The sequence below is a fragment of the Eleutherodactylus coqui genome, chromosome 11, assembly GCF_035609145.1.
Source record: "Eleutherodactylus coqui strain aEleCoq1 chromosome 11, aEleCoq1.hap1, whole genome shotgun sequence".
Taxonomy (NCBI): domain Eukaryota; kingdom Metazoa; phylum Chordata; class Amphibia; order Anura; family Eleutherodactylidae; genus Eleutherodactylus; species Eleutherodactylus coqui.
Window position 1 is genome coordinate 76559180 of NC_089847.1, and position 10295 is coordinate 76569474.

Genomic DNA, 10295 nt, shown 5'->3' on the forward strand with positions numbered 1-10295 from the left:
GGAACGGTGGAGAGATCTCTCTTTTCCTTCCCGCAACACAGCGCTCACACCTGCCAGCACCCGAATCTTTGCGGGCGAGCAGGCAGGTACTCGGTAAGGACGATACTCGCTCGAGTATCTGTCCTTACCGAGTACGCTCGCTCATCTCTAGACACGAACCATCTGCACATGCTTCAGTGATTTAGAACAGATTCTTCAGAAGATCCTGCTAGGAAGGCATCATTCTTTACCGACTCATGTGCAGATAGTTCGTAGTGGTGCGCATGCTCCGGTAGTCAGTACTAAGACAAGCTCGTGGCCATAGCAGTGCTGCTGCACACTGACTACCAATGATATTCAACTATGCGTACGCCAGTAAGAAGTGCTGCTAATAAAGAGCAGAACCACTGACAGCCAATGAGCTTTTCATTGTAGATGGCCCAGGTTCAGAATCGTGGCACCGTCTTTCCTCCACCCCTGCTCCAAGTAGTGTACCCTTTGAGAGCATGTATGGGTTCAAAGTTTTCATTATAAAAATCCATGCTGAAAATTTTGGACCCATATGTGCTCTCATGCTAAATTATTGATCTTTTGTCGGTCAGCAAGCTGGTGTGTTCGCAGCTGCTTTCAGTTAAAAAAAAAAAGGTATGTGGAGGTGTTCATTCACTGGCTTGTAAATAAATAAGACAGACTTTGCTCGCAGGTAAGTCCTTTAAGTAGTGTGAGGGATAAAAAAGAAAAAAAAATGCTTGTCCCCGTCAGACATCATGAATCAATAGGCACACAGAGATCCAAGCTGCTCCAGAAGCGGACTGCTAGCTCCTCATGACAGCTTTCCAGAATGCCAACCAAAATAATTTTAATTAAAAAAAAAAATTTAACTTTTATTACATTGAGACAAAAACAGCATGGAGAATGGAATATAAAAACAAGAGGGACTCAAGCGGTTTGAGCCAATTTATCTCGGCTCTTAGGGCTCACTCACACAGGCGTATGGGGCTGTGTATTCTGCGCATTATTTTTTACATGTGTAATAGGCAATATACAGTTAAAATACTCATGTATCATGCATATTTACTGTGTATTTTAAACCCCCATAGACTATAGTGGCCAAATTATGCACCAAAACAGGACTTTCTTCGTCCTGTAAATCAATGGACTTCGTATTACATACGTTAAAAAAAATACATGCTTAATATGCAGCCCCCATACATTCATGTGAGTGAGCCTCGACACCGCAAAGATCCAAGGTTGTTACTTTTTAAGTTATGCCCCATTTGAACGCGACAACTCGGCTAAACAAGAACGTTTAGACAAGCAAATCACCACCAAGTATCACTCTCTTCACATTCTACATGAAGTGGGGAGCATTTAGACAAAGTGAGCGAACCAGCAATGTTTTTTTTGCTGGTTGAATGTGAGCGACAAATGAATAGTAAACTACGGCTTTGCATTTACACAGAATTATTGTGCATTTGTTTGTTTGAACAAATTTTATTGTGATAATTGTCCTGTGGAAATGGCCCTTAAAGGTAACATCCGGTCCTCCCATAGGTGCATAATAGACACAACCAATGTTCAAATACCTTAAAGGGGTTGTCCCACTTCTAGCTGTTTTTTGCTTGTAATTGCGCATTGGTTCAGATTGGTACTGCAGGCTGAATCCTGTTGAAGTGAATGGGGCTCAGCCTGCACTATCAACCTGGGCCGCTGCGCAATGTATTACATATGAGTAAGAGAGTCCATAGGTTTCTTAATAATTCCATATTTTGCGCACGCATTTCAGTGGCGCCAAAAAAAATAGAACATGTTTTCTTTTTCTGCGTATTAGTGCACAAAAGGTCCCAATTGGGGGTGCAAATGTGTGTGCAATACACAAAGATATGCGTGAAACACTGCGTAATTCTGCAGGGAAAAGAACACATCTAGAACGCATTAAGACTCATTGACCATTTCAATTGGTGTGCCTTTGTTTGCTAAGCGCAAATGAAAAAGCATAGTTCGTTCTGTAAAAACGGTGCACTAAGGCTGCCTTAACACAAGTGAGAAAATCACATGGGATTTGTACGTTGCGAGACACACAAAATATGAGCCATTCTTTGGAATGGGGTTATACACATGAGCGATGTTTCTCCCACATGGCACCGCAATGCAGGAAACAAATCACGGCATGTTCTATCTTGCTCCGTGCTTTTGCATTGCAGTGCCTATTTTTTTCAATGGGGCCGGCGGCAGTATCACACCATGTGCTAGTTGTGTGCAATAGATGCAAGGTCTCCCATTGAAGCTGGGAGATTTTAAATTTCCCTGTCTCTCCCGGCTTCTACACATGCGTTCAACACTTTGCTGATGGCGCACATGCGCAGAAGATGGAGAGAGGTCTTTGCAGGACCAGATCGTGACACGCCTGGACCCCAGGGCTTTGCTCTACAGGGACATTGTGTTTTTACACCTGTAGAATAAAGCCTAGACACCCAGGACGTGAAAACATGTATGGGTGTTCACTAAGGGGTTAATTTAAAAAGCACTAACAGGAAATGTTCCCAAAACTTCTACTAGGAAAAAAAATATACTGTAATTACCTTGAGAAAGTAAAACATTTGTTTTAATATGCAGTTTTTCCAAAGTACATCAACTGCACAGAAAGTGAATGACAGGATGTACGGGGCTCATTCACACAGGCGTATGAGTAAATTGCTGTATGTGTTACGCAACGTTTTACCGCTGTATGAGCCGGCTAGCTGTTTTTGTTTTTTTTTTAAATCCCTGCTCTGTCTCTTTGCAGCATTGCATATTGCACACCGCACATACACAATGTAACTGCATATGTGTGGTGTTTATTACGCACCCAATTAAACATGTTGCGTTTTTTTACACGCGTATTATACACCATGAAAAACCGCTATGGTGAGTGGGACATTCGAAAATCAATGTTTTTGAATTACCGCGATATACTGCATATTATATGCAGATACATCATGTACGTCATACGCAATTCAAATGCACTTGTGTGAATGAGCCCTAACAAGCACATTTTACAACTACCTTCACAGTTTTCATACCAGTTCCTGAAGCAGTTTGGAACTCTGTACAGAGTGATGTACCAGTGAATGGACGATGTGTACCATGTTCTGCTGAGTTTGTAGACTTGCAGCTACACGTTTGTTCCTCCTAGATGCTTCCTCTGTTCAATAATAGAACTTAACGTGGGTCATACACTTGAGATGACAAATGTTCGTCCAGCCAACAGCTTTGTCTCCCCCACATATGTATGCTTGGCTGAGTGTGTCTGTGTACTGAAATAGGAGAGGGGAGTAACACACAGCCAGACGCTTCCGGTTGTTGCTTAACGGGGTTTTGTCATTAAAAGGAAATCAATACTTACCTATTCCCCCTCAGGCAGTTTACTTATCGCATCTTCTACTCCCCAATCTTCTCCTGGCTCCTGCAGTCCCCCGAGTCACGTCACCTCCAGCCAGCTGGATCCTCTTCTTGTTATGCAGCGGCTTTCTCCTTCCTGCAGGTCAGTGTAGGCTACATCACTAGTGACATAGCGTTCACTGCCTAGCAGGGAGCGCCGAATGCTATGCCTGGCTATTGCCAAGACTGTACATTTTCACATAGTTAGTATAGGAACACTTGCGGCAAGACAGCACGCATGCGCAGTCTTGGCATTACCCCTGTATAGCATACGGTGCTCCCTTCTAGGCAGTGAACGCTATGTCACTAGTGACGTAGCATACATTGCGCTGCAGGGAGGAGAATGCCTTCAATGGACGCTTTGTCACCAGAAGATGAGGATCCAGCCGCTTGCGGTAAGGTGACCTGGGGGACTGCAGGAGCCAGGAGAAATCGGGGAGGAGAGGGTGCAATACGTAGACTGCCAGAGGTGGAACAGGTAAGTATTGATTTGTTTTAAATTTCACAACCCCTTTAACTCCCTGTGAACAAAAGGATTAGACATGTTGAAACCCAGTTACGCAATCATTTTCTTTCATCATCATGAGAAAATCAGAAGGCTTCCATACACATTAGATTGCTATCCCAAATTGTTGAGTTCATAAATACTAATGTGTATGGACAGCTTTATAATTGACATTGCAGATCTAGCAGATCATAAATTCACAGGGGCCCTGTGTGAGGGTATATATATATATTGCCATATGTGTTTTTTATGCTTTTATACCTATATGCAAGTTTTATTCAATTCCAAATGAAAAAAACTTATATGTCGCCTTACATCAGATATGCCAAGGCTTTAGAAGGCTGAGAGAGATGTTCTTTAAATTCAGAGAAAACCACCGAACCAGACATGAAGGACGCATGTACTTGGCTGTTTTCCCAGAAGCCCATATCAAGATGTTCAAATGTACATAATTTTCACTGTCTTAGGCCCGAAATCCGGACTTCTTAGAATGGAGTGGGTGATTCTTTGTACTGGAGTTAATTGAATACGTGATTTTCTGTACGTAAGCCAGAGGCGCCAGTATCAAGATAATGACTGTTATATGATTTTCACTGTCTCAGTCCGCAAATCTGGACTTCCCATATATGGTTATGAGCCCATCACCCCCTGGGGGATGGGACAAAGTGTATAAGATCTCATGTAATCTGTAATAAAGTACGGCGTCGACGTGGGCACAGCCGCAGCCATGTCCCGTGTGAGAAACTATACCAGACCTCTGTGTGGTGTCTATTCTTACGGCCGGCAACGGGGCAAGTGGGGTGGGCCCGATTGGTGTTGCACTTAGAATTTTAACCCTCATAAATGGCGCCCGAACGTGCGGCGGTAAAATCGGAGCTTACAGCGCAATTCACCCGGATCCACGCTACTGAGTAACCGTCCTGCTGCAAACCGAGCCTGATCAACTCACTTAGAACTCCAGGTAAGACGAGCATATATTTATGTTGTGTTTTACACTGCGAAGTCTTGCAGCAGGATGGACTATCTGTGGTTTGTGACCGGACGGGTTGGGTTAAGAGTTCTACACGGTAACTCGTGTGGGCTCCGGGTTTGCCGTCATGGACCACTGACCGTGATATGCGCACCAATGGCTCACCCGGAAACTAGTCTGTAGTCTATTTGTTGTTGAAGTCCGTAGCGTTTTAGCGATAGTGGAGATTGTTTGATTGTTTGTTGTATCTGCAGAATTTTTTTTTCTCTTACTTTTCATTTGGTCTCACAGACGAAGGAACCCTCCGTTTGAGTTTATTTAGTCGTTAATGGTTTAGAGGAGAGGGAAGCACTCTGTAAGACAGATCCCATTGACGAAGGAACCCTCCGTTTTAGTGTAGTTTAGTTGTTGATGGTTTAGCTGAGGAGAGGGATGTACTCTTTGGGACTGGTTCCATAAGAAGAAGATGCCTTCGGTTGTATTGCCATATATAAGGGGCTGACAATTCGGGTCAGAAGGATTCACTCTATGGAGCGTGTTATTTTTATTATTGTTGATGTTCTAATATGCGTAAGATCTTATTAAAGAAGATAGAGCCCCTCAAGGGCTGCCGCCGTGTGGATGAATCTGTAAAATGTAAGAAAACTCTAATGAAAATGTGTGACACCGACCCGCACGGCAGATTACAAAATGGTGTCTGGGGGGAGGTCTTTAGGACCCAGAGGTGCCTTGGAAGATCAAGGTTTGCTAGAGAAGAGAGATAGACAGTCAGAGTAAGTTAGGTATGTACACATTATTTGTTTAAGAAAGTATCCGTAAGTGAAATGTTGAAAAGTACAGTAAGTGATCAAGAGGGCGTCAGGAGAGTGTCTATTAAAGGTTATATTGGCAGTTAGGTAGGGGAGAGAAGTATGAGAAGCAGGCAAAGTCGATAAGTAAGTTACAATGCACGTGATTTGTTGGCAAAGAAAGAGAAAGAAAATGTGTATAATACAAGATAGATAATAGATAATATGTATAATCCATACTAGGTGGATGTATATGTGTATATATATATACTGTATGTGCAAATAGTTAACAGCTTGCTTGTAGGGGAGAAGAGTCTGTTGACATGTAGCTGTGAGCTTGTGTTCAGTCTCCAAGGTCAGGAAGATAACAGCGAGAGAGAAAATGCAATAACATCCTTGGTTAATATCTTGGCTTGCTTGCAATGAATTGAAATGAATTTAATGAGTTATACTGTCTTAGTAGGCAGGGAAATATAGTAATTTCTAAAATATATATTCTTACTTATACAGGGGTTGAAAATGAATGTTGCAAGGTCCCAGCATATGTGTTAATTATGAGTTCAAATGTTTTTTTCAATAGTTTAAGCTAAAACTTATTCACTATGTGTTTCATAGTCGCGGAGAGATAAGACATGTTTTAAAATGATGGGGGCTTTCAGAACTCACTCCAAATTCAGGGTCACAGAAACTAAATACTTCAGCGTTTAATACAGCATATAATAGCTTCAGTAGATAAGAAATATAGAATATTTCAGTCACTCAGCAAACTTTTTCACATAATTTGTCAAAGATAGCGCTCATTCACAATCTCATCTCAATAGAATAATGTACTTTATAGTAGCACTCACCTCGGTGTTTTTCAGCTGATGATGTATGTTTGCCAAACTTTTTTTTTCTGTGCATCTGCATGGACTGGTACACCTTCAAGGGGGGCGACGGAGCAGACTTGAGAGCATGGATGGATGGGAGTTGGTGACCCGTGTTCGGGCTGCGTGGAATGTGTGATGTGGATAATTGACTGGGGATAAAAGTCCTCCCCCTATGCATGGGACTTTGCTTGGTTGTGATGTGGATGCTTGGACGGTTAAGCTGAAATGGAGTTGAGAAGACGGACGCAATGTGCCAATATCGAAGGGGTGGAGCTATATGATGTAATAGTACGTAGTAATGTTTCATCCTTCTTGTCCAAGGGAGGGGGTGAGAATTTTGAGCAGCTAGTAAAAGTTTTTTGTTTTGTTTTTTTTTCTCCTGTCTGAGATTTGATAAGACTGCAGGCAGGACCAGACTAATAATGAATTCACTTAAAGGGATATCACATTTCAAATATTAATACATGTTTTGTAGATTATTCTTCCCCGGTGTAACTCATGTTTCTGTTATAGGTGCTAACATCTTACAGGCCTTATCTGCATCCATCAAATCTTTTTACAATGTTGTAATAACTTAAACCCGGCTACTATTGTTCCAATTGAGTACCCTGGTTTAAAGGGGGGGAGGAGAAGGCATAGGTGATCTAGGTATTGCAAGTCAGCCATTTTAGGTATTGCAAGTCAGCCATTTTAGGTATTGCAAGTCAGCCATTTTAGGTATTGCAAATCAGCCATTTTTAAATTTTTTTGCAAGTCATTTTTAAATTTTTAAATTTTTTGCAACAAGATTCTGATCTTTTTGAAATACAATACCAGCCTGATTGTCTAGCAGTGATGCAACAAGAAAATTTAAGTTTTAAAAAAGTTACTGAAAGCCCTTGTTAATAATGCATATTTTGAGTTGTTTTTTATAGATGGTACCCAGGGTGATTGACGACTCCACACTGGATATACGGTGGTTACACAACAAGATGTCCTAAAAAGCAGAATGTCTCCGCATGTCGCAGTACAAGAAGCAGAATTAAAAGCACTCACGGAGGCGTGTGGAGTGGCCACAGGTAAGACGGCAAACATTTACACTGACTCCCGGTATGCATTTGGCATAGCTCATGATTACGGCCCAACATGGAAGGCCAGACAGTTTTTTACCACAGCAGGACAGCCAATTAAGAATGATGCAGTGGTGCAGTCTCATGGAGACCCTACTTCTACCTGACAAAGTGGAAAGCTCACACCAATTCCTACACCGGAGAAGCGAGAGGCAACGCCATCACAGGCCACACAGCAAAAGCAGCGGCCCTCAAGCCGTGGAAGAAAGAAGAAAAGAAGAATTTAACAATAACTTGGACTTTGATTTGAACTTGGACTTTGATAAAAATCTTGGACTTTGATAAAAATCTTGGACTTTGATAAAAATCTTGGACTTTGATTTGAACTTGGACTTTGATAAAAAAAACATTGGACTTTGATATGCTAAAGACTTTACAGTTACGAGCCAGCAAGGAAGAAAAAGACAAATGGACTAAAAAGGGACGGCGTATGGTGAACAGTCAACAGAACTTGCTTACCATAGTCCCTGTGCCCCATGATGGCCCAGCTGACGCACGAAAAGACGCACCTCTCAAAGCAGTAATGATGTCGACGCTTGAACAAGGACGAGTGGCTCCTTGGTTTTCTGTAGCTGCTGCATCATTTGTCCAATTTTGCATGATCTTTGCCGTAAAGCAGCAGGGCAGAAGTAAATTTGCCACATAACACTTGCCTAGACCACTCTACCCATTTCAGGGATTGCAAATTGGCTACACTCAGCTCCTACTTGTTGGGAAGCATGAATATGTGCTTGTTGTTGATTTCTTTTCAGGTTGGAGACCTACCCTGTTACCAAAGTAAATAAGCAGGTAATCGCACAGAAGCTCATGAATGAGGTAATCCGCAGATATGGGGTACCGGAAGTGATTGAGTCAAACAAAGGTACACACTTCACAGGTGAAATAATGCAACACATCATGTCTGTTTTGGGTATATTCCAGGCTTTTCACACACCCTACCGTCCACGGAGTAGGGGGAAAGTAGATACAAAAGACAATGGAGGAAAATGGTAAAATTTTGAATTGAGTGTTTTCCATTAGTTTTTCTTTTTTTCCAGGAGGATACATGCCACAGTAGCTGAGTTTGGGGAATGATTTTTCTTGTTAATTTTGTCATAGGTCTCACCAAGGAATTGTCAGTAATGCATTCTGCAGTCTCTGCTTTTATCCCAGGTCCGACAGATGAGTGTCACAATCTGAAACCAGGTGACAGGGTCTATGTGGAAAAGTTTGAGAGACAAACCCTGTTTAAAGGTCCTTACCAGATGTTGTTCACCATCCCAACTGCAGTCAAGCTCGAAGGAAAGCCCACTTGGATCCACACTTCGCACTGAAAAAACTAATGATCCTGCATATCCTTTAAATGCTATAATGTGGTACAATTCCTCTAACACACACCTTTGACTACTGTACACTAGCCCCCTGTTTCAGAACAAATTAATACAATCAAATGTGCAATATGAAGACTACACTGAGGGTGAGAATCCAACACCGCATCGTGCTAAGAGAGAAGTTAACGTTCAAGGAGGTAACTTTGATCCACATGTACACATAGATGCAATAGGAGTGCCAAGGGGGGTGCCAGATGAATTTAATTCTAGAGATCAGGTTAAAGCAGGTTTTGAGTCCTTATTTGCTATTGTCACTGTTAATAATAATGTAGATTAGATGAATTATATCTATTACAATCAGCAGAGGTTTGTAAACTACACCAGAGATGCTTTTGCAAGGGTTAGCTGACCAGTTAGGGCCCACTGCATCCATGGCCCTAGAGTAGCCCTGGATATGATTTTAGCAGAAAGAGGTTGGGTATGTAATTTCCTGTTTGTGTATTTTCCCTTTGATCAAAAAGAGTATGAGTAAGGGACTGGATAATGTGACCAAAATTTCCCTTGTTTGAAAAAGATGAAGAGCCAGTTCCGATAATGGCAACCACGTATGTTACCAGAAGAATGGAGAGATGGACTAGTACTGTGTCAGCCTCAGTCTCATAAGATGGACTGTCAGTGGACTTCCCATTTGCCTAGGGAAAGTGCAGAAGACCTTAGGTTCCGGCGAGGGCACACCCTGTGGGGTGTTAACTTGTACAGATAGAGGGTATGGAGGCCCGGAAATAAGCCCAGGGAATCCATGGCCTCCTTCTGAGGTGAGGTAGGGATCCCTCCCTTTTAGGAGTAGGGACTTACGGGCAGTGGAGAAACCCTGACGCAAGGGAGAGACGACCGAGGAAGAGTGCAAAGTCTGATGCTTGATCTCCATATTAAGTTTTTTAGGGGGGTTTGTGAGGGTATATATATATATATTGCCATATGTGTTTTTTATGCTTTTATACCTATATGCAAGTTTTATTCAATTCCAAATGAAAAAAACTTATATGTCGCCTTACATCAGATATGCCAAGGCTTTAGAAGGCTGAGAGAGATGTTCTTTAAATTCAGAGAAAACCACCGAACCAGACATGAAGGACGCATGTACTTGGCTGTTTTCCCAGAAGCCCATATCAAGATGTTCAAATGTACATAATTTTCACTGTCTTAGGCCCGAAATCCGGACTTCTTAGAATGGAGTGGGTGATTCTTTGTACTGGAGTTAATTGAATACGTGATTTTCTGTACGTAAGCCAGAGGCGCCAGTATCAAGATAATGACTGTTATATGATTTTCACTGTCTCAGTCC